The sequence below is a fragment of the Euprymna scolopes genome, chromosome 7 (assembly GCF_053919585.1).
Source record: "Euprymna scolopes isolate OS-2025 chromosome 7, ASM5391958v1, whole genome shotgun sequence".
Lineage (NCBI taxonomy): Eukaryota > Metazoa > Mollusca > Cephalopoda > Sepiida > Sepiolidae > Euprymna > Euprymna scolopes.
Window position 1 is genome coordinate 172,534,812 of NC_136488.1, and position 25,299 is coordinate 172,560,110.

The 25,299-nt window shown below is 38.9% G+C and overlaps 1 non-coding gene across 1 annotated transcript; it reads left to right on the plus strand.

The window, feature by feature from the left end:
- Positions 1–20,574: 20,574 nt before the first annotated feature.
- Trnaq-uug (transfer RNA glutamine (anticodon UUG)) lies at positions 20,575–20,646 on the plus strand. Its single transcript has one exon. It is a non-coding gene; the product is annotated as a tRNA-Gln (tRNA).
- The last annotated feature ends 4,653 nt before the right edge of the window (positions 20,647–25,299 follow it).

Consider the following 25,299-nt stretch of genomic DNA (forward strand, 5'->3'; position numbering starts at 1 on the left):
AGGGTAGGGCCGCAGCCCACGGCGACCCTGGAAAAGAAGGGAGAGTTAGGGCTGCAGTCCGCCGCGACTCCCCATAAAGCCCCTGCAACCACTCCCCACGAGGGCAACCCGGAGGAAAAGGCTGCTGCAAGAGGGCAATGCAGAGGGAACCAATCCAGCTGCACTCCAAGAGTGCAAACCCAAGGGAGGAACAACGGGACATCATTCCCCTGCTCCCCTAAAGGGAAATTTACTAGCAGCAAGGGAGAGGAAGGAAAACAGCCCCACTGAACAAACCGAGGAGCTGTTTAACGCAACCATAGCCTTTCTCAAATCACTCTTCGAAGAAGAAGCCAATGATCCGCCCTCCAACACTCCCCAAGAGGGCAACAACGAAAAGGGAGAAGCCAGGGATGAAGACGACGTTCCAACCAGTGTCAACAAAACCCAACTGGTGGGAGCGACATCCCTGTCCACTGGACCCGCAACATCAGCAGCTGGGAACACATCCCCAGGAGAGGAGGCACCTTCATCTCCCCAAGAGGCGGCTACCCAGCAACTCAAAAAGAGGAAGAAGAAGGAGAACGGCCTGGAAAACAGAGAAGGCCAGCATACAACAACAACAACAAATGCAGATTGGCGAACTCTAACTGGAAAAGGTCAGTCTCCAAAGCCAGCAACACCCACAACGGCAGAAAACCAAGCAGCACCAGCTAAACCCCCCGTCCCTGATCCAGCTGACACCCCAAATGGCGGAGGACCAGCATGGGGCCCCAAGGAACAGCAGAGGAAAATGACACCTGAGGACTACAGGAGACTCTACATACAGAGAGTGCACCAAAGGGAACGAGATCTAGCCCTCCCCGGTCAGGTAGAAGGATTGCAGCAGAGGGTCCTCTCGTTAATAACTTCGGACACAAGGACTAGAAGCCTGACTGGTGTCAACAAAGACACAATGGTTAATGTGCTGCTGGAGCAGAACATCCCGGCAAATTACATCTGTAGAAGAAGCTACGCGCGGTGGGATGTCCTGCTTCCTACCCCCGAAGACGCAGTCAAGCTGTCCAGGACCACTCATCAGAGCAGAAACATAAAGCTGCAGCCAATATATATGAATAAGAGGAGGACAAATGTTTTTGCTCTAAACGTCCCCTGCTACATGGAGGCTAAACAACTGGGTGCCATCCTCAGCCAGTATGGGGACGTGGAAGAAGTGACGCTGGCCCGTGGTCTGAGGAACATCATGACCGGGGACTACAGAATACAAATGGTCCTGGACAAAGCAGGATTTTACGGAATCCCAGCCACGCTCAAATTTGGGGAATGGACGCTCTCCCTTATAGTGGAGGGGAGGAAGCCCCATTGCCGGCAGTGTCAACTACAAGGGCACATGGCCAAGGACTGCCCCAAGATAAATGGGGGAAAAAACCCAACCAAGGCATCAGGCAAGGCGGCAGGAACAGCCAAAACACCAAACCAAGCTGCTGCTCCCGCTGAGGCCATAAGTACCCCGGAAGCGCAAGCAGGGTGGGTGATGGTCACAAAGAAAGGAAAGACCGCCAAACAGCCATCCCTGCAGACATTGCTCAAAGACCATCCTGAGAACAAACCAGTCACAGAGGTGGAAATAATGAACACACAGGCACCCTCCTCCTCCTCAAACAAAAGGAAATTACAAGAGTCTGAGGAGGAAGTCGTGTCTGAAGAGGAAGAAGAAGCACCAATAACAACAACTACTTTAAGCGCGACAGAAATCAGGAAGTCTAGGAGAAGGAAAAGTCGGAAGACACGTGCCATCCCCCCTACCCTTACTGAGAAGGACTCACCTTCAAATACACAGGCTGAACCCCCTGTTATCCCACCACCCCAGCAGCCCGAACAGCCCTCCCTCACTCCCCCAAAGGCCCCAAGAAACCCTCCCCACCCCCCATCATGTGATTTAGACAAAAACAAAGAAGCTGAGCAGGTTACCCCTTCCCCAAGCGCCCTCCTTCCCCCTCAATCCAAAGAGGCCCCCTCTCTCATTACCCCAGTTCATACTGAACGAACTAAGAAACTCCCCTTTCTGCCAGGAGGTAGGATCTGTGAACCCAACCCTCACCTACCAATACCGGACTTTAAAGGACAACAGAAGGTTCGGTATAATAAGCTGAAGAGCCTGGTCTACGTTGGCGGTGACAACGTAGCAGATCCCACCAAGTTCAAGAACGCTCCCTTGCTGACCACTTTCGTTAGGGTCAACAAGGACTCTAGGACTGAGGCCCTCTGGGCGATGGTAGATGCAGCAAAGGATGCGATCCCAGGCCAGCAGCTGGTGGATAGGGATCATCCGTCACTGAGTAACATCCTTTTCAAATGCGAGGACAGAATCCCGATGTACGTCCACCCCTCCTTATACAGAGCACTCAATCTAACCTTCCCCCTGGACGTGGGCGGCGTGGCCAAGGATGGAGTACCCTCACCAGACCTACTTACCGGTAGCCTCGGCCAGGCCTGCCACGTCCTTACTGCCAGGGATTTCAGTCCCGTCAGTGACATTGAGTAAGGTAAGTGAGCATGGCTTTAAACTTGGCTACATTGAATGTGAGTGGCATCAGGTGTCGGAGCAAGGCCTCGCGTATTATGAGAGACCTGGTGTCCCTTAAGGTAGATATTGCCGCTATCCAGGAGACCCACTTTGTTTGTGACGAGGATTGTCAGGTGCTGGTAGATGATTACGATGTTTACTCAGCATATGGCAATACTTATAGTCGTGGAATCTCCTTGCTAGTGAGTCGCACCCTGTCAGCGTCGGTGAATGTTGTTCATGCAGGCGAGGACGGGCGGCTGGTTGTTGTTGATGTTGCCGTTAATAGCAGTGTTTTTTGGATTGTCGCTGTTTATGCTCCCAATTCTGCTGTAGAGAGGGTATCCTTTTTTCGACGGTTGGAGGGCTTCTTAGTGGATCTGGAATGGTTAGTTTTAATTGGTGATTGGAATGCAATCCTTGATCCCAATATAGATAAGGCCGGGGGGGGCTAGTGGGTCAGTGCGGTGTGACAGCACTCTGTTCGACCTGATGATCTCGTCGACAGATTCCGTCTGGATCGTCCGGGGCGGAAGATGTGGACGTGGCATTTTGTAGTGCCTTCCCATCCGAGTACTTACTTGGATCGGATGCTAGTTAGAAGAGGCGACATAGACTTTCTATCGTGCCCCACGTTTCACTTGTTAGGACACTCGGACCATAAACTCGTTATGGCCCATTTGAACTTAAGTGCTAGGCCTAAACTAGCTGGATACTGGAAGTTCAACAGCACCTTGTTGGAGCTGGAGAACTACCGGTTGAAGGTTACCGAATTAATTCAGCGGGCTTTAGTGGGGGCGGTTACAGGGACTAAGTGGTGGGTTAGTCTTAAGGCCAAAATTAGGCGCTTCTCTGTCCAATACAGCCAACGCCTCACGTTAGATAAGGCTAAGGCAAAGAAGCGCTTAGAGGATAAGCTGACCCGGGCGGTGGAGGTGGGGGGGACTCCCTAGAGGTAGAACTAGCTAAACAAGACCTCAGCCGCTTGGCTAGCGAGCGGTATGAAGGTCAAGTAGTTAGGGCTAGATTAATAAAAGTTTCCAACGAGGCTGTGAATGTTGACGCTGTTGAGCGTAAGGCAGCTTTAAGGCGCGGTTCAGACGGGTACATTCGTAAAGTACATAACCTGGAAGGACACGCCCTAGTTTCGACTCGGGAGATCTGCGAGGGGTTTCGGAAGCATCTATCGGAGCACTTCACCCAACTACCTGGACTCAGGGTCGAGGAGTTTGGCAGCTATTTGGCTGACTCGCCCCGCTTCATGGCGGCTTGGGCAGCTAGCTGTGATGTTTTGTTACTGAACATGAGGTCATTACTGCGTTGAAGCAGGTCGGCTACAACAAATCCCCGGGGCTTGATGGTTTACCCTACGAGTTCTACTTGAGGCTGTCGCCCATGTTGGTCCCTATTCTGAAGGATATGTTCAACCATTGGTTTGCTCAGGGTTCCATCCCTGGACAGGTGACCAAGGCAGTGATCACATTGCTGAGGAAAGGTCAACGGCATGGTGGGGTGGAAAATTTTGACGATTTTAGGCCTTTGACTCTGCTAAACACAGAGTTAAAGATTTTGGCAAAGATTCTTGCGAATCGTTTGCAGGTTGTCATCACTGACTTGATCAAACCAGACCAGACTTATGCTGAGAAGGGGAGATCGATTCAAGATAATTTGCATTTGATACACTCGATCATAGAGGGGACAGAAGACGACGCTGAAGCCGCGCTGATCAGTTTAGATCAATCCAAGGCATTCAATAGGGTCGATCATCGGTTCCTGGGAACTGTGCTAGAGGCCGCCAGATTTAATCCGGACTTCCGCAAGTGGATCTTTGTCCTGTATGATAGGCCGACGGTAGCGGTGCAGATCAACGGTAAGCTGTTGGAATCATTCGCTATCTCTCGGTCGGTGTGTCAGGGTTGTCCGCTGTCGCCTCTGTTGTACGTCCTGGCGTTGGAACCCCTCCTTCGCAAGTTAAGGGACGAGGCGGCTACACCAGTCCTGCGTGGAATAGCTCTCCCTGGAGGCACACGAGCCAGGGTTTCCGAGTTCGCTGATGACGTCACCGTGTTCGTGTCTTGCCACACGGACATTCAAGAGGTGGTCGAGGCGCTTGCTCAATACGAAGAAGTCACAGGGGCCATCTTCAACCGCAGCAAGTCTGTTGGCCTGCGGTTGGGGGCCTGGACCGGGGTAAACTCACTTCCAGGTATTTTCAGCTGGACCGATGGACCGATGGACCGGTCCGTATTCTCGGTGTCTGGTTTAGACCGGGACTTCAGCTGGAAAAGAATTGGTCGGAAGTATATGGCAAGGTCAAATCGTCGGTGAAGACTTGGATTGGAAGGAAATTGTCGTTGAAGGGTCGGGCGGAGACGTGTGCTACATACGTCTTTCCGCTCATCCTTTACCGATTGTACTTCCTCTCCCTGCAGAACGACTAACCCGCTTGCAAGGGTGCCTCAATTCACTATTGTGGAACGATGGTAAGCATTATGTCTGCAGAGAGGTCTGTGTCCAAAGTCCGAGCGAGGGAGGCCTGGGTCAGCCCAGTCTCTTGTGTCATATAAATGCAGAGAGATTGGCTTTCCTGGGTCGTTCGCTTGAAGAAGACGCTCCTTGGGTCCCTGTGGTTGAGAACTCGTTTCCCAATCTCAAACCCAACCCCTCGGTAGAAGGTCGTCGTAGACCGAGGGGGGAGTCTAAGTTCTTCTCCGAATGCCGGACCACTCTTAGAGCCTTGCCGGGGACCAGTGTCCTCGATCAGCCAAGAAAGAAACTTTTAAAATGCAAATAATCAACAAAAAAAAAAAAACCTACCTTGGAAAATGAAAATATGTTTATTTCATTTTAGTATTTAATTTATTTATTTATTTTTGCAAAATATTTACGAACAGAAAGTTTTTTGTTTAGTTTTTTCTCCAAGAAAAATTTTTTTAACCATGTAATTGTTAGGTGTAAGTACAAGTTTTTTTGTTTTGTTTTGTTTTGTTTTTTGTAACCGTATTTTTTTTTTTTTCTCTTTTGTTTTATTTTCAAGACTTTTTATTCAGTCAAGTTCTTTTGGTGGCACTGTCCATTTGTACATCTCCAGGAGAAACCATCCTTTACACACGATCTTTTTTTTAAGTAAACATTTGTGTTTAATGTTGCAGTTGCATTATTATTTCAGTGAAACAATGTTTCTCACCTCATTTTGGGGACAGCCATTTCTTCTCCTGATTGTCTGCATCGATGTTTTCATTTCTTTTTTTAATATGTATAGATTTATTTTCTTGCCTGTCATTTTTCTGTTTGGCAAATTTGAAAATATATTTGTTTTTCAGCTTTTCTTTTCTTTTTTGTGTTGGTTTAGTCGCTTTCTTCCAATTCGAATGTCGTCTGCTTCCATTTAGATAACGCTTTTTAATTGGTTAATCAAACTTCCAAAAATTCAATTTAAAAAATAATAATAAATAATAAATAAGTAACTAATCAGAAAATAAAAAATCACCCCTGTCCCCTTAATATCAGCTTAAAAATTACTAAAAACATAACAGAAAAAAAATTAAATAAATAAAATAAAAAGTCGAGTTAGCATTTCAACATTTGAACAACGCTCGGCTGACACCGATGATTGCCGGTCTCGCCCGATCTATGCTTGACGGGAATTCACGAGAATTCGGGTCAAATTATGCAAGAGTACCGTATTTTTTTTTATTACGCACAGCAAAGTTTCACGGTTTTAAAAAAATATTTGGTCGACCTAGACGAGAGGATCCAAAATGGCCGACCAGGACTGAGATATGACACGTGCCGTTGTTTCCTTAATAAATTATTTCAGTTAGGAAGAAATATCTCATGTATTAATAAATGTTAAATAATAATGAAACCTTACCAAAACAAAACGAAGTAAAAAAAAAAAAAATATCTGACAATTCATCGGCTCTAACTAAATAATTTATTAAGGAAACAACGGCACGTGTCATATCTCAGTCCTGGTCGGCCATTTTGGATCCTCTCGTCTAGGTCGACCAAATATTTTAATATTTTTTAAAATTTTATTTGCGGGTAAAACCGTCAAATCACGATAATACGAATTATTAGTTTTCAAATATTTTTTTAATGTTTAGATATTTTAAAATATGTTTTAAAAATATTCTATTTCAAGTTTTACGCTTTACACACGACAAAGTTTCAGTTTTTTTTTTTAATATTATATTTTGTTCTGTTAAGACAATAAAACTTTCTGGAAATTGTTTCTTTTTTCTGTTAAATAAATAGTTATAAATATACGCACGCGCACACGAACGCACACACACACACACACACACACACACACACATTTACACGGTACAAAACGTCGTCAAAGAAAGAAAGAACGGAAGAAAAAAAAACACGTTGTAATGGCCGTGTGTTCGCCTATTTACACTACCATAACATACATTTAACTTTCGGCTGAAACTACTACTACTACTACTACTACTATTACTACTACTCTATATCTCTATAACAACGTCACTGACTACTTGCTAGAGAGAGAGAGAGAAGTGAGAGAGGAAAAAAGCAGTATGTTTATATACTCTCTCTCTCTCTCTCTCTCTCTCTCTCTATATATATATATATATATATATATATATATAATATATAGCATACTGCCTTTTTTCCTCGCTCAACTCTCTCTCTCTCTCTTTCTCTCGAGCGAGCAGTGAGTGGACGCTGTTATAGAGATAAAGAGTAGTAGTAGTAGTAGTAATAGTTTTAGCAGAGAGTTAAATGTTATGTTATGGTAGTACAAATAGTCCTCGGAAAACTTATTATATCAAATTATATAAAATAATATCTGAAACGAAACAGAAGAACATGGGATACTTGTACAGTTTAGTCAAGACATTAAAAAATGAAAATATCGAAAAAAGTTTAAATTGTATGTATTCGTTATAGAACGAAGTTCTCCGGATAAAAATTTCACTTAATTTCATCATGTAGTTTTTTTTTTTACAGCGGAAAAATATGTTTTTATGAGAGCGCGTTGACGGCGGCCATCTTGGATTTTAAAAAAATTTGTTTGAATTTTAGAAATAACAAAGGGAGATAACTCCAGTTAAAGCGCTGACACCCCTTCCCATCTTTAATACTAGCTAAATCGAACATTTTGCTCGGTATCATCACAAATTGTTTTTTCGCTGTAAAAAAAAACAAAAAAATACTTGATGAAATTAAGTGAAATTTTTTTTTTTTCAGAGAACTTCGTTCCATAACGGATGCATACAATTTAAACTTTTTTCGATATTTTTATTTTTAATGTCTTGACTAAACTGTATAAGTGCCGAACATGTCCGCGAGCTTTTTTTAGTGTCGGAATTTATCTTGCTTCAAGATAAATTCGACGCTAAAGTAACTAAGCTGAATAAAAAAGCATGAAACAAAATAGGGGGAGGGGGTAAAGAATAAAATATAGATGTCTTGCTTAGAAACGAAGAAGAAACTTTATTTACAATAAGTTGCAAATTTTTTCCTTTGCGGGCATTAAACTTAAACGCCAAGGTAACATATGAAAAAAGTAATATGTAATGAAAAAAAAACAACACTGCTGGTTCTTATAAAGAAGTTGCATGTATCCATTAACGAATACAACAAGAATGTACAAAATAGTAGCATCTCCTAATAACACTCGCATATGAAATTAATTTTAGGAGCGTACTCATAATTGAAAGCCAGTTAGGCACTTGCCTTTTTCTTTTTTTTTTTTGTTTAAAGTTCTTTTAGAATTTTCCTTCCCTCCATGTTGCATGAAAACCGTAGACACACATGTATTACAGGAGCAAGACCTCGTCGCTTGTCCGGATAGGAAATTCCATAATACCTTGTCACGTGAAAAGGTATTTTGTTTAAATTCCACTCCTTGTAAAATAAATATGTGCAAAACCGCAGCCACGTAGTTAATTTTCAGAAGTCTGTCTCGTCACAGCCGGGTATTAATTTCTTGCCGGGTTTACTTCTTTGAAGGAGGCTCATCAAAATTCCATTTTCAGTGCCGGGCAATGAACAACACGTTCACTCTCCTCGTCAGCAGAATTTCAAAAGAGGACGAAATACGCACTGAGCTCATGACGTCATTAGAGAGCTAGCATTTCCCTTTTCTCCAAATTAAAGGGAGTTTCGTACAAACCGAAAATATACGAAACTAAAAATCATAATGGATACAAAATACAAAAAATCATATATACGAACCAGATAAAAAATAATAAACGTAAACAGGGGGAGATGCACAATTATTGGTACAAAAAAAATTCCAACATAAGTCTCACACAAAAACACGAGTTCACATCTCAAGCTATATTACTTGTCATATACATACGCACACACAAACATACGCGCACATTTACACACAAGTAGATATATTAACGCTCGCGTACATACACTCACATTCACGTGTATACACACACACGCTAACGTACGCACAGAGGGACAACGTCACTTTCCCTTTCAAAGGAAATCCACACATGTGCAAAAGACAACTGGAAACAATTATAAAAGCAAGAGCAATAAGCAGCATCTTTCTTTTCCAACACGCCTTCTGAGGTGAGTGGTCGGCGCAATAGCTGCTGCCGTTTCGGCAGGTGTGCGCACACGCGTGCCTCACGCCACTTGCTACCATGTAGGGCAAAAAGCTAACAAACAGTATGTACACTTTATACGCTTTCTCTCTTCATGAACTGGATTGACATTCTCACTCTTTCTCTCTCTATATATACAACTTGTCCCTGAGAATACCTTCGCGTAGCTGACTGCTAACTGATGTCAACCCTCTATCCTTTGTCTTTGTCTACACGCTGGACTATCATTCTCATTTTCTCTACATTACTCACTTCTCTTCCCACGCGCGAACAAACGATAGTGAAATGAACACACATTTCCTTTCCTTTCTACACACCCGTCCTGCAACAAACGATGGTTACACCCACGCGGACATGAACACGTGTTATATCTAAAACATTCATTCTTTCAACAGTAAATAAACAACACGTTTATCTTATCCATCAATTGAGTTTTTGTTTCCTTCATTCCATTCGTTTCATTATTTTCTTTTGTAACGGGATTAAGATTTATATATCCTAGTCCTCTACAGGAAAATGGTGACCCCGTTATTTTAAAAATGAAATAGATGAGTTTGAACGAAACACTCATACTCACACTCTCTTTCTCTACAACAATAGACTTTCCCTCTCACCAGCTAACAGCGAGAGACGCACGCCAAGCTATAAACTTTCTTTCTCACCAGTTAACAGTGAGAGACGCACGCCAAACTAAACACATGTAGTACCCTTTTCTTTCATTGTTTCTTCACGAAATAAATCCTAGTTTGTTTAATTCAATTTAACACGTAGTTCGTCTCTTTCTCAATCCAATTCATTATTCCTAATTTGCACCACCTCAACAAATTGGTGACACACGAACATGAGAGGAACACACATTTCCTCCTATGCCACAAGTCTCACAACAAACCAGCATCCACGACGAGACGTGAAATGAACAAGCATGGTGACTCTACCTTTTTTTAAATTAATTGTTTTGAGCGAGACGCGCGTTTTATTTGATAAAGAAAAAAAACGAACTTTTCAACAAAGATAAACAAGTGAACTACTACCGACAGGAATAACTACTACAAACAACAATGACGAAACCCCTCGTCAGACTCGGCAAAAAAATAAACACAGAGCTGTCGAGTTCATACCAAATTTAAAAAAAAAAATTCGAGCTCGACAAACATTTTTCACGGTTTCCTGACATTACCCTGCAACAAATGCGAGGAGCAAAATCACATGGCCTATACAGATTCTCTCCCGCACAGCAGATGCAACAACAAAAACCAATTACAGGACATCCCTATCAACTCATAGGAAGAAGTTGAATCAACAATATGAGTTGAGATGCACCACGCACGCTGATAAACTCACAACTTGGAAGTTTTGTTGACAGCCAGCAACCACACTCATCGTTCAACAAGAACGAATGCGCAACTAGCGCTCGTCCAAACAATGTACACACACTACCGCAGACACACTTGCGAAGACACAGTCAACTGGACACATCACGTCAACACAAAACAAAAATTTTCCTTCCAAACGAACAATTCACTTCACTGTCCAAGCAACTCGTTGCACATGTCAGCACACAAAAACAACCAAACAAATACCACCCTAAAAAAAGAGTAAACGCTTTTTCCACGTGTAAGTAAATACTTTTTTTTACGAACACACTCCGTTTATTTAAACAACCACACCAACAGCCAAAAAAAAAAACAAAAAAAAAAACAGGACGAACAGTCAATTGCCGAAAACATTACTTACAAAAAAATATATATATATATATAAATATATATATACACTGCACATTTTTTTTTCCTAGGAAGGGGAGTATTGCGCAAGCCTTTTCTAGTCTCACACAAAAATACGAGTTCACATCTCAAGCTATATTACTTGTCATATACATACGCACACACAAACATACACGCACATTTACACACAAGTATTATATTAACGTTCGCGTACATACACTCACATCCACGTGTATACACACACACGCTAACGTACACACATGTACGCACAGATGGACAACGTCACTTCCCTTTCAAAGGAAATCCACACATGCGCAAAAGACCACCGGAAACAATTATAAAAGCAAGAGCAATAAACAGCATCTTTCTTTTCCAACACGCCTTCTGAGGTGAGTGGTCGGCGCAATAGCTGCTGCCGTTTCGGCAGGTGTGCGCACACGCGTGCCTCACGCCACTTGCTACCATGTAGGGCAAAAAGCTAACAAACAGTATGTACACTTTATACGCTTTCTCTCTTCATGAACTGGATTGACATTCTCACTCTTTCTCTCTCTATATATACAACTTGTCCCTGAGAATACCTTCGCGTAGCTGACTGCTAACTGATGTTAACCCTCTATTCTTTGTCTTTGTTTACACGCTGAACTATCATTCTCATTTCCACTACCTCACTCACTTCTCTTCCCACGCGCAGAAAAAATGATAGTGAAATGAACACACATTTCCTTTTCTTTCTACAACACCAGTCCTGCAACAAACGATGGTTACACTCGCGCGGACATAAACACGTGTTATATCTAAAACATTCATTCTTTCAACAGTAAATAAACGACATGTTTATCTTATCCATCAATTGAGTTTTTGTTTCCTTCATTCCATTCGTTTCATTATTTTTCTTTTGTAACGGGATTAAGATTTATATATCCTAGTCCTCTACACATGGAGATTATTATTATTACCATTCGAAAGGAAATTCGTTAAATATTTTGCGAGGAAATTAAAAATTTGTTTTTTCAAGCATAACCTACTACAGTATCATTACGCAATTGTAGTCTTGCATGTAACATTTTGTTGTCAAGCAGTCACTTGTTCGACTAATTTTTGTCCTTTGTGTTATTTTTGTTGTTGCTATGTTGGTCACTTTTTAAAAATCAATTTTTTTCTTTACAGCTCCCATTTAATATTTTATTATTATGTGCTTTAATTATCATCTCTTTCATAGCACCTAGTTTTAGGCTGTTTTTATTAAAGATTTTGTATAAAGAGTTTGTTATAGGGAAAATATTTTTCCATGAGATTCAGGAATTTGTTTTTTTTTGTTTTTTTTTTGTTTTTTTTTACATAGGCATCACCACATTATCAAGGCCCAGAGGCCACTCAAGGATAAGGGTTAAAGAGTGTACAGTAGAAATTGGACAATATAGTAATCATTAGTAATGAAAATTTGGTAAATTTGATAACTTATATGGAACGGCTCATCAAGAACTTATTTACTTTAGACTTGAACACAACCATATTGTAGTCAGCCGGAAAGCAGGAAAACGGAAGACAATTCCACAGGTGTGCAGTTCTAAGAAAGAAGCTTTGTTCATGGAATCTACGTTTAGGTTTAGGCACAGATAAAGAGTGGGGGAAATTATTGATAGTGTTTACAGCTAGACGAGTGTTTCTTGTGAAAGTTTGGCGAGGGGGGACCATAGATTGAAGCCCAGTCAAACACTTTCCATGAAAATAACGATACATCAGAGACAAACTCGCAACATCTCTTCTGTGAGATAGAGGTTGCAAGGAGGAGAAAAGGACATCTCCTACGAGGCTACGAAGTCTATTTTGAACTCTATCAAGGCAGGACAAGTCCTTTCTAGCAGCTCCTGACCAGATGTGGCAACAGTATTCCATCCTTGGACGTACCTGGCTCTTATATAGATAGAGAATAGCATCAGCAGTGAGATATCTACCGGATCGATAGAAAGATCCCACCATTTTTCCAGCGGCCTTGGCAACAGATTTGATGTACGTGTTCCATTTAAGATCAGGAGTAATGGTCAAGCCCAGAAGCTTGTCAAAACTTGAGGCCTCCTGAAGACGAGAGCCATTCATTTCAATTGATGCCAAATGTGGATTAGAATGTTGATGATGTAAAGAGAGAAGCTTGGTTTTAGATGCATTAAAAGTAACCAGCCACTCCTTTCCCCATTGTACTACGTGCTCAAGATCAGAGGAGAGAGAATTGGAGAGAACTTGGTCGTTTACTGTCTTAGATGTGCTACCATAAATGGTAGTGTCGTCAGCATAAATGTCTACAAATGATGTAAGGATGTGATTTGGAAGATCATTAATGTAGATCAGGAAAAGAGTTGGGCCCAGGATGGATCCCTGAGGGACACCGGCATTAATACTGTGAGCTTCTGATTTTTGCCCCTCAACTATTACTCTTATGAACCTATCAGAGAGAAATGATTTAATAATTGAGAAGACTTTTCCAGCTATACCATAGCTAGCGATCTTATGAAGTAAACCTTTATGCCATACCCTATCAAAGGCCTTAGATATGTCAAGAGCAATTGCCCTAGAAAGATTGCCACCGTCGAGAGATTTGCTAATCCTATGCGATATAACTGTTGTTGCCAAGTTTGGCTTTTAACACTTGGTTATCGGGTGGTGTATACTAAATTATATTTCTTTCTTTTATCTATTTTAGTATTATTTTGATTATTAATGTCTTGTTGTTTGCATTTGATGTTGATATGTTTATTTCATGTTTAATTATGATGTGCTTCAATTATGATCACTAGGTTTTCACATTTATAAGACAATTTTAGGTTGTTCTGTTACAAAAAACCATTACACCGTTTCATTAGAATGCGAATACATTTATTAAAGAATGGATTGCAATTAAATTTTGATTATAGCAGATATACGGCATAATCATATTGACACACCAGTTCTCATCAGATCACCGAAGTTAAGCAACGTTGAGCTTGGCTAGTACCGGATGGGTGACTATTTGGGAATTCTAGGCACTGTATGCACTTTCCGCTTATCTCGGCATTGTTTCCAGTCGTCCTGAACCTCCATTTACCACTGGTATGCAACAATGTCGACTCGGGAAAGGTGTGGTTGTGGATTGCGCAACTCTTGCCGCAAAAATTTCACGTGCAGGTACGCTTACTGTGGGTATCCATAGTCTGTCAAGACTGAAGGAAACCACTTACAGCAGCCACAAATAAAACAAAAGATTTTTTTTCTCCCTGACTAATCAGCTTGTGGAGTGCATTGATTCCTTCTGACCCTTAAGGAACTTCTTTAGCCCCTTTGGGAATCACGGTCAGTCAGCAGAGAAAAACCAATAAACATCGGAAAAAGATCTCTCCTCTCTCTCTCTCTCTCTCTCTCTCTCTCTCTCTCTCCTGGACACTCCAGTATAGACAATCTTTGCTGAAGAAAAACTACTGGACGACCTGCGATTACCTTTCACTTCTCTCCGTTTTTCTTACTGTCCAATTTTCTGCCACCGAAATAAACTTTTTTTGTTTTCTTTCCAGAAAGGTTTTCTTTTATTGTTCCATGTTCGACTATTAATTATTTTATAGAGGTGCAATCTCACGTTCTTAAATACTGAAAAATACGAAAATATTATATTGTAAAAATGTAAATTGATCAAGTAGTTTTTTTTTTTTTTTTTTAACTAAGAAAATCAAAGTTTTGGGTTTGTATTACCGTACACATAGATTCGAAAAAGTTGTCAAAAAACAAATATATAACAACTATAGGCACCGTCAAAAATGGCCGAAAAATCAAGTTATTGTTGTTTTTTAAAACGAAATTACGTTTATTAAAATCCATTATTTCTGAATAACTTTTTTTTTTCCAGAAAGATAAAACCCTGAATTTTATCATATAGAAAGCAGAATAATGTAAAACTTTTTCTACTATTTTTAATTAAATTTGAAATGTTAAATTTTCCCCAAAAGTTAACAATCGGCGTTTGTTGTTTTGCACAAAAAACGTATATAAATAGTTAAAAAAAAAAGAAGGTTTTTGAAAGAATTATTTTTTTATTTCTTGTCTAACTAAGATTTAGGGTGATTTTCTATGAGATTATGCAAAAATATTATAATATAAGTACCTGGATTTCAAATAATTCCACTTATTCATATAGGCAACCAGTTACTTCGAGTCGATTTGATTACTCTGTTTACAAACTTTACATTTGTTCTTGTTAAAAAGCAAACTACGGAAGATCAAAAAGCAAAAAAAAAAACTTATTTTTCAGTGACGAAAATTTCAATGTATTATTAACGCTGAGCATTTGTATGAGTTTGGTTTTTAATGTGTATGTGTGTGAGGGCCAGGCTCTCCAAAATGGGGAGGGGGGCAATTTAAAGCAGAATAAAAAAAATTATTTCAGCGCGTTTGGTCCACCGTAGTCGAAAGGTGGCAAACGTTTCCAAACTGGATCGAAAAAATGATATTTTTAACACAAAGGGCAAAATATTTATCGATTTTTTTTTCTTTTTTGTATCGATTCTTCAAAGCATGCCCTGTTTAATAATGGTCATGCATTATTCGGCTCGCTAAAAAAAAAATTGTTAATTTATTTATCAAAAATTTTAAAATGGTTTTTTTCGTATAAAAATTAAAAAATTTTTGTTGTTGTTTTGCTTAACTTAAATTAATTATTTTACTTAACATATTCACCGAATTTCACACTTCAAAACTCAAAAGTGGGATAATTAAACACAATCGAAGTTCTGCTATTCAGACATAAAAATAAGGTATGCAAACAAGTTTTTTTTTAATCTATAATCCCGTCCCTTACCACAACACAATATGTTTTGTTCAGTTTCAGATGATTATTTTAAGCATATTTGGAATCCCCTCAAAACAAGGGGGTGTCGGAATTTATCTTGCTTCCAGATAAATTCGACGCTAAAGTAACTAAGCTGAAAAAAAGCATGAAACAAAAGAGGGGGGGGTAAAGAATAAAATATAAATGTCTTGTTTTGAAACGAAGAAGAAACTTTATTTACAATAAGTTGCAAATTTTTCCCTTTATGGCATTAAACTTAAACGCCAAGGTAGCATATGAAAAAAGTAACATGTAATGAAAAAATAACAACACTGCTGGTTCTTATAAAGAAGTTGTGTGTATCCATTAACGAATACAACAAGAATGTACAAAAATAGTAGTATCCCCCAATCACACTCGCATATGAAATTAATTTTAGGAGCGTACTCACAATTGAAAGCCTGTTAGGCACGTGCCTTTTTCTTTTTCTTTTTTTTTTTTTTGTTTAAAGTTCTTTTAGAATTTTCCTTGCATGAAAACTGTAGACACACATGTATTACAGGAGCAACTTATTGTAAATAAAGTTTCTTCCGACATTTTGCAAATTTTTTCGTTTACTTAAAAGTTGTTTGAAAATGTTCAGCATTGAGTCGTTGGGCATTCAGGACAGAGAAGAGATTTCAGGATATGATCAGGGTATGATTCAGTAGTTTCAGGAATCTATAACATTCAAGGATGGGAAATATCACGTGCAGTTACCCTGGCATGCAGATAAACTGGCTCTGGTTCCTTCTAATCATGCTATTGCTTTGCACGTTTTGGATCGTGTGGTCAGGAGCCTGGAGAAAAAGGGGCTGTACCAAGAGTATGTAACTGTGTTCCTTCAGCAGCAACGAGAGGGCATCATTGAGGAAATACAGGTGGATCGTCAAAATTTTGTGGATTATGTCTGGATACCTCATTGGTCCATTTTCAAGACAGATCCAGCAGCTACTACTAAAATCAGGCCTGTATTTAACTGTAGCTTGAAGGTTGGTGGCTCTGCTTCTCATAACGAGGCTGCCTACTCTGGTGTGAATATCACAGGAGATATGTTGGACTTGTTGATGTCTTTTAGATCAAATAAATTTGTTTTGCTTGTTGACATCAGGAAAGCTTTCTTAATGGTTCACCTTGCACTGGAGGCAGACAAGAACAGGTTCTGTTCCTTTGTTAAGGATGCTGATTGCCTTTGATGTTTCTGCTATGTCACTCTGATTTTCAGATTTACCTTGAGTCCCTTTATATTGGGGAGTATCCTGAAGTTTCATGCAGCCCAGTATCCTTTTGATGAATGTCGAGTTGCGATGGAGAACCAATTTTATGTTGACAACCTGGTGGTGACTGAGTCTGACCCAGCAAATCTTATAAGGCTGTATTCTCAGGTTAGGAAGTGTTTGCAGGAAGGTGAATTTATGGTACAGTCATGTAACTTAAACTGCGACAGCCTTAGGGAGGAGATGAGGAAAGATGGTACATTGAGTACTCATGAGGCCGGATGGGAGATGGTGCTCAGGTACCGGTACGATCCTATTTCAGAAAAGCTCCGCACTGCCACTGTTAAGTGTGATGCGAGTGCATCTATTAAGAGGCAAATCCTTTCGGAATCGGCAAGAGTATTCAATCCCTTATCTCTTTGCCTGCCCGTGACTATAAGGAGTAGGATTTTGGTGGGAGAATTGTGGAAGCGAGGTGTGAAATGGGATGAGGAAGTCTCTCCAGAGTTTCAGTCTTCTTGGAGGAATCTGGCAGAAGACATATCTAAATTGAGTGACATGCATTTCTGCAGACAGGCCCATGACGGGAACTGATCTGGAGAATTGTATCTGTTTTGTGATGCTTCTAAAGAAGCATATGGATTTGCAGCCTACTATGTTCAAGACAACAATTCTGCATTGATCTTTGCCAAAGCATGAGTGGCTCCAGTGAAGGATAAGACATTACCAACTTTAGAACTAATGGCGGTATTTCTTGCTCTGAAATGTTTGCCCATTATCTTGGTTGGATGCAAGGGTGTCCGCCCTTCCAGGTTGTGTGTGGTAACAGATGCACAAGTAGTACTATCATGGATTTTGTCAGAAACGATGACTAGTAAAAGTATCTTTGCTAGAAACAGGCTGAAGGATTTGGAAACCAAATACGGTATCAGGTATGTTTCTACCACAGAAAACCCGGCTGACTTAATCACTTGTGGATTAACGATAAGGAAGTTCCGGGACAACTTCGACCTTTGATACCATGGCCCTTCTTGGTTGCGTGGTGGGGTCTTGACTTGGCCGGAGCAGGAGTTGCCCTGCCTTGATGATAGGTGCCAGCAGATTGTTTGTTCGTCAACAAATTTTGCTCCTAAAAAAATACAAAAAAAAAAATTGCTAAAAAAGCAAAGCACATTGTCATCGAATGTTTGTTACTTTGGTACAAAAACAACATTTGATGGCTCCCTTTACTATTGACCATGGCCAGTAAAAATTGGTCGGTGATGCAAAGATAAGTGGGTATTGCTACGGACCAGGATATAAAATACCCTAACTCGCTACAAGAAAAAATAATGAAATGAATTGAATGAAGAAAACAAAGAACTTAAATGCTGGAATAAAATAAACATGTTTATTTTCTGTTGAGAAATGAAAGTCTTCGGTGTACAAGTGTTCATTCAGCCATTGACTGCTACGCGCGTAGAAGGGAAGGGGGAATACAATAGAGAAACGCGAAGTGGCAAGCCGTCGGTAGAAGGAAAGGGTTAAGCTCTGTAGAACATCGCGCACATGTCTGTGTTGATGGGTCAAAGCGAAGGGGAGATAGAGAGACATTAGAGAACGCAGTCGGTTCGTCAACTCAACAGGTCGAACGCTGGTCCAGACGAAAAAGGGAAGTTAACAGGTTTTGTTGACTTTTATACTGGGGTCAGTTTTCTGACTGCGCATGTCTGGCTTTCACTTTAAAGGAAGTGACGTTTCGCATGTGTGCGTACTTGTGTGTACGTTAGCACGTGTGTGTGTGTGCATGAATGTGAGTGTATATACGTGAACGTGAGTATATGTACGTGTCTGTGCGTATGTGCGTGCATACATGTGGGTGTGTGTATGAGGATGTGTATATGCGTGTGTGTGTGTGTGTGTGCGTACGTGCGCGCGTATGTGTGGGTGTGTATATGTAAGGGAAAACATGTTCGAACAAGACTCCCCCTCCTGGGGAGAAAAAATATATATATACAAGAGAAACGTATTTCATTTTTGTTTTTTATGTATATTTTTTTTTAATTTCTTTTTAAAGTTATATATTGTTTGAAATGTTTTGGCCAATGAACTTTTCGACCAGTTTTTGTTGTTGTTTGTGGTGTGTTGTTTTTTGTAATTTCTTTGTCCGTTTCTGAGTGTGTATGTTCTTGTATTGGAGTAGGAGAAACGTGTAATTGTTCGTCTATGAATGCAGATCTAAGTCTGTCTATTGCAATAGTGTCTTTTTTTTCTCTTTTTAAAATAGTAAAATACTTTTTACTCCTTTGGCGGCCATGTTTTTTACAAGCGTGCGCGCGCCATAAACAGATCTAGTCATCTATGACTGACATTGCATGCGCGTAAAAAAGATGGCCGCCAAAGAATAAAATGCATAATATCCCATCTTATATCTCGATAACTATTTATTTCATTGCGATTTTCGTATTCAGTATAGTCGAAAACTATTAAAATTTTCGTATTCAGCATAGTCGAAAACTATTAAAATTTTCGTATTCAGCATAGTCAAAAACTGTTAAAAGTCGTCATTTAAAAGAAAATTGTGGAGGTGGACCTAATCTGAAAATTTACCAAAAAAAATAGGTTATATTGTACGTATCCGTTATCGACTGAAGATCGAAAAAAAAAATTCATTTAATTTGATTGAGTAGGTTTTTTTTTTTGTTTTTTACAGCGGAAAAACACGTTTTTATGAGAGCGCGTTGAAGTCAGCCATTGTGGAAATTTTTTACACGCCATGGGAGATAACTCAACGTAAAACGCCGAGACTCCCTCCCCATCTTTAATACTAGCTTTTCTTCCTAAAAACCAAACCTTTTGCGGTATCATAACAAATTGTTTTTTCACTGTAAAAAAAAAAAAAAAAAAAAAACTACTCGATGAAATTGAGTGAAATTTTTTTCCGGAAAACTTCGATCCATAACGGATACGTACAATATAACCTTTTTTCGATATTTTCATTTTTTAATGTCTTGCTTAAACTGTACAAGTACCGTAAAATTGTACCGAATTTAAAATGGAACGAAATTTAAACTTCCGTTCCATTTTTACAAGAACCGTAAAACAGTGCGTTCTCCGCAAGTTTTACCTAAAAGTAAAAATATAATATATTTTTACACTATAATATGAAAAAAAAAAAAATGATTTTATTTTATTATTAAAAAAAAAAAGAAAACTTGTAGTAAAATAAAATTTCAAAGTAAGGGATGGTTTAGGATTTTCACTGTACAGCCGACAGCTCCGCAGAAAGTCTTTGTAAACAAAGGAAGACTTCACTTTCATTTCCCATGTTAAGAATTTTTGTTTGTTGTTTTGTTTTTGTTCTTTTCTGAATAGTAATTTTATTATTTAGAAAAGTGCTTCATCTACCTATTCTGTATAAACAAAAGATACCATAAAACATCAATTAAAAAAACGAAGGAAAACCGGAAGTGAAGTGGAAACGGTATTCGTAACGATAACTACGATACAATGGCGCACTAATTTATGAATATTACGATTTGTTGTTTACAGCGAAAAGATCGTCTAAATATAAACTGAAACTAAAAATTTCGCACACACACACAAAAAAAAAAGAAAAAAAAAAGAGAGACGAATCACACAAGTTTAAGATAATTATAAACAAGTGCAGCTGAAGGATTCAGTTGGTTCTATGGTGTAATGGTTAGCACTCTGGACTTTGAATCCAGCGATCCGAGTTCAAATCTCGGTAGAACCTAATGTTTAATTTTTGTTCTTTTAACGTGGTAATTGATAAATATATTACGTTGTTAAAATGACGCGACATATTAAATATATTTCAATTTTTTTTCTCACTTCTGAAATTCATCGTGAATCGATTTATTGTTATCGATTTGATTTGATCATATTTTCCGCTGGGTGAACGAACGTGTATAAATGCGCTTATCGTTTTTGTTTTATAATTTTTCCGCAAATTATTATCGATTGGACATTAATCTAACAGTTTATCTAAAGCAAAAATATCAATATTTCGACATTTGAAAGGGGTGCTCAGTTTTTAATTACAACGTTGTAGTAAATCGATTCCCCCATTTTAGAAACACAAGAAAATAAATTTGGTTTTAGTTTTAGTTTTTAATTTGCTGGAACTTAATGAAAAGTACTTTTGAAAAGAGCGAATTTTTTTTTTTTTTGGAAAGTCCCGTCCGCTCGAGGAAAGTTTTTGGTATTTTTTACGACACCTGCCCCAGCGTAGTATAAACACATCCAACCAGCCAAAACCACCCCAGGTACTGGTCGCGGTAAGAGTTCCCTGCCGAACACCCTCCAAAAACAATGATGTCTCCCGTTTCTCCCGCGCAGCCGCAAAGGACATGTTTTAGTTGCCATAGTAACAACACTTTTTATCGACATTGTTTTACTGTTTAAAGACATTACTACACATTTATTAATAATATCTCACTTTTAATCACTTTTATCGACTTTTTAAAACTTTTTTTTTTACTCTTTTTAAATGACAACGTTAATGTTTATGAATATTGAAATAAAACATTACTACACATTTATTAATATCTTTTTTTTTCTTTACTGTTTATGTGTCAATTTTATCGACTTTTTCTTTTCTTATATTGAATATTGAAATAGAAGACATTACTACACATTTATTAATAATATCTTCTTTTTTTTTTTAACTGTTTTACTGTTTGTGTCACTTTTATCGACTTTTTCTTTTATGAAACTTGTCGGCGGTTCTTGAAATTTACTTACCACAAAACTTGTCGGCGGTTCTTGAAATTTACTTACCACAAAATGATGATAGAATAATAAATTTACTTACGTTTAATCAATGTTATTTTCTTTTTTAAATAGCATTTTCTTTTTAAATGACGACGTTTTTACTGTTTATGAATATTAAAAGAAAAATAATTACTAAACATTTATTAATAAGAAAATGGGCGCTAGTGCACTTATGATCCGCGCTATATTTTAAATCGTATTTCTAAGCTTAAAGTTTAATGTTTTTTTATTCAATTGTAAGGTTAAAGTAGAGAATAGGTACAAAACACCCTCCCCCGTGTTAAGAATTGACACATAAACAGTAAAAAAAAAAAGTCGATAAAATTGACACATAAACAGTAAAGAAAAAAAAAGATATTAATAAATGTGTAGTAATGTTTTATTTCAATATTCATAAACATTAACGTTGTCATTTAAAAAGAGTAAAAAAAAAAGTTTTAAAAAGTCGATAAAAGTGATTAAAAGTGAGATATTATTAATAAATGTGTAGTAATGTCTTTAAACAGTAAAACAATGTCGATAAAAAGTGTTGTTACTATGGCAACTAAAACATGTCCTTTGCGGCTGCACGGGAGAAACGGGAGACATCATTGTTTTTGGAGGGTGTTCGGCAGGGAACTCTTACCGCGACCAGTACCAATGTTTATTCCGAAAGCCGTTCTTAACATGGGGAGATTGGGGTGTTTATAATACGCTAGGGCACGTCGTAAATATTTACCGAAGTTTTTTGGGGAGGGGAGTGGCGGCCTTAATCCACTTCTCTCCCCTGTCAATCCCAGCATATTGAATTATAAATGAGAGTAAAAATATGCAGATGTGAACCACTGAACCACTGAACCCTCTCCCTAAAAAATCCAACAAATAAAAATAATCCGCCTTATATCTAAAAAAAAAAAAAAAACTTTCCTTGCGCGGACGGAACTCTCCAATCTAATTTTCATGAGGTTCTAGCAAATAAAAAAACTAAAACTAAAAACAAATTTTATTTTCTCGTCGAGTGTTTCCAATATGGGGAATGTGTTCACTAGAACGTTGTAATTAAAATCTGAGCACCCCTTTCAAATGTCAAATATTTCGACTTTTTTGTTTTTTGCTTTTGATAATCTGCTGCCCCCCCCCCTAAAAATGTGTTTTTCATTTTTTTTTAAAAACTTTTTTCCCCACGATTATCATTGATTACTGACTTCTATATTAGCAGAAAAAAAATTAATAACTTTTAAGGGGGTTCACTTTCTCTTTATAACGTTCTACTTCATTGCTACCTGATTTACTGTCCATTTCGTTAAGGACGTGTCACGTGACCGTTGAAATTTCCTTAAATTCCCTTACACCACGGAGGTAATTATGGCCTGGTAGACCAACACAAAACCTGCTTAAAATGTGCTTGTGCATGGAAGCGTGCACATGCTTTTGCTGCAAGTATTTTAATGGTGAATGCTCTGATGAACTGCAAGCACTTGTGCTCCCACGACGTAGACACCCTCAACAGACCCGACAAGCTGCAAAATCCCACCCCCACACTGTAGAGATCCCTAGATGTAAAAGATCTTTCTACTCCAGTAGTTTCTTCCCCAGACCCGCTAGACTTTGGAATTCTATTCCAGGTCACTGCTTCCCCAACTGTACTGACATGCAGAAGTTCAAGTGCAACGTGAACCAACATCTTGCTGTCCAAATCCCTACATAGTACCGCAGTAGTTGTTTCCCCTGATAGTAGCCCCCTACACCAAAGTGGCAATGTGTCTTGTTTGGGGTGAAAATGTAATAAATAAAAAAAAACAAAAAAAACTTGTTTTTAGGTGTGCTGAAAACGAATATCGTGTTTAAAATTGTTTTCATAATACTGAAAAGATACTTTTCCGAATGTTTCATGTAGTAAGCTACTGTGGCGGCCATTTTTTTTTAATTTATTTTTTTTTATTACATTTTCACCCCAAACAAGGCACATTGCCACTCAGGTGTAGGGGGCTACTATCAGGGTCAGCAACTACTGGGGCACTATGTAGGGATTTGAACAGCAAGATGTCGGTTCACATTGCACTTGAACTTCTGCATGTCAGTACAGTTAGGGAAGCATGATCCTGGAATGGAATTCCAAAGTCTAGCGGTTCTGGGGAAGAAACTACTGGAGTAGAAAGATCTTTTACATCTAGGGATCTCTTCTGTGTGGGGTAGGGATTTAGCTGCCTGTCGGGTTTGTTGAGGGTGTCTACGTCGTGAGGGCACAAGTGTCTGCAGTTCGTCAGAGCATTCACCATTAAAATACTTGTAGAACAAGCAGAGGGATGGGACAGAGGCTGAAGCTTAGATGCCAGTTCAGGGCCTATCAGATTGGCAACTCTTTTTTGAACCTTTTGTCAAATTTTACTTGGTTTCCATCTTATCATTTTACGGGTATGCTGAAAATAAACATCGCATTTGAATTATCTGTAAATAAACAGTTTTCTTGATATTAAGCAATGTAATTCCTTATGTTATCAGTGGTGGCCATTGTTGTGCATGGAAGCGTGCACATGCTTTTGCTGCAAAAATGATGTTGGCCTAACAGGCCAGAATTGTAAGGGAATTTAAGGAAATCTCAACAGTCATGTGACTAATCACGTGACACGTCTGTAAAGAAATGGACAGTAAGTTAGATAGCAATGAAGTAGAACGTTATAACGAGAAAGTGAACCCCTTTCTTAAAATTTATTCAATTTATTGGCGCTTTTACACTATTTGATCGAAAACTGAGAAAAATATTATAAGGGAGTGCGCAATGTACACGTTCGCCATCCGCTGTAAAATCTTCAACAGGGTAAATACTTAACATTTAATTGGCAACTCTCCCTTTCCCTAAATTTTATTTAAAAAATATTAAAATTTATTGTCTTTTAGAAAGTGTGAGGGAACTTTTAAAAATTATATCTACCTTAGTATTTGCTTTAATTTTCTCATTGCAGAAATAAAATTAAATACAGAACTCAAGTGTGTTTGGCAGAGACTGAAATTAACTAAGAAGGATTGCAATAAGATGTAAGTATAAAAATTTATGATGAAAAATAAAAATGCAACTCGAGTAAATGTAAATACATGGAAACTATTGATTCAACCCACAATGCTGAGAACAGGCAAAACAGCAAAGGCCATTAACGGTACGCAAATTAACTTTTAAGAAATCAAGACTAAAGCGGAAAATGATGAATTTATAAAAAGCACAAAGCAGAAATTGGAACAAGGAGAATTAATTTCAGACATGTACTCTGTCTGCGACAACATTCTGCTTTATAGCAAGAGAGTCATCCTTGCAAAAGCACTGCAAAAGAAAATACTAAAAACTTCCACATGGATTATCCTGCCAGAATGAAATGTCTGATTCATAGCTTCGTTTACTGGCCGTCCATGGACCAAGATATAACTAATATGGTTAACCATGTAAAGATTTGTCCTTTGGCTCCAAAGGCACCACCGACTATCCACAAAACCTGACCAAAATCTGAACAACCGTAGTCCACAATAAATATAGACATTGCAGGATCACTGGATGAATTCTATTACTTGGAAGCAGTGGATAGTTTTTCCAAATAGCCAGAGGTGCTAAGATGTAGAATATCATTGAGTATTCCAGAAATTT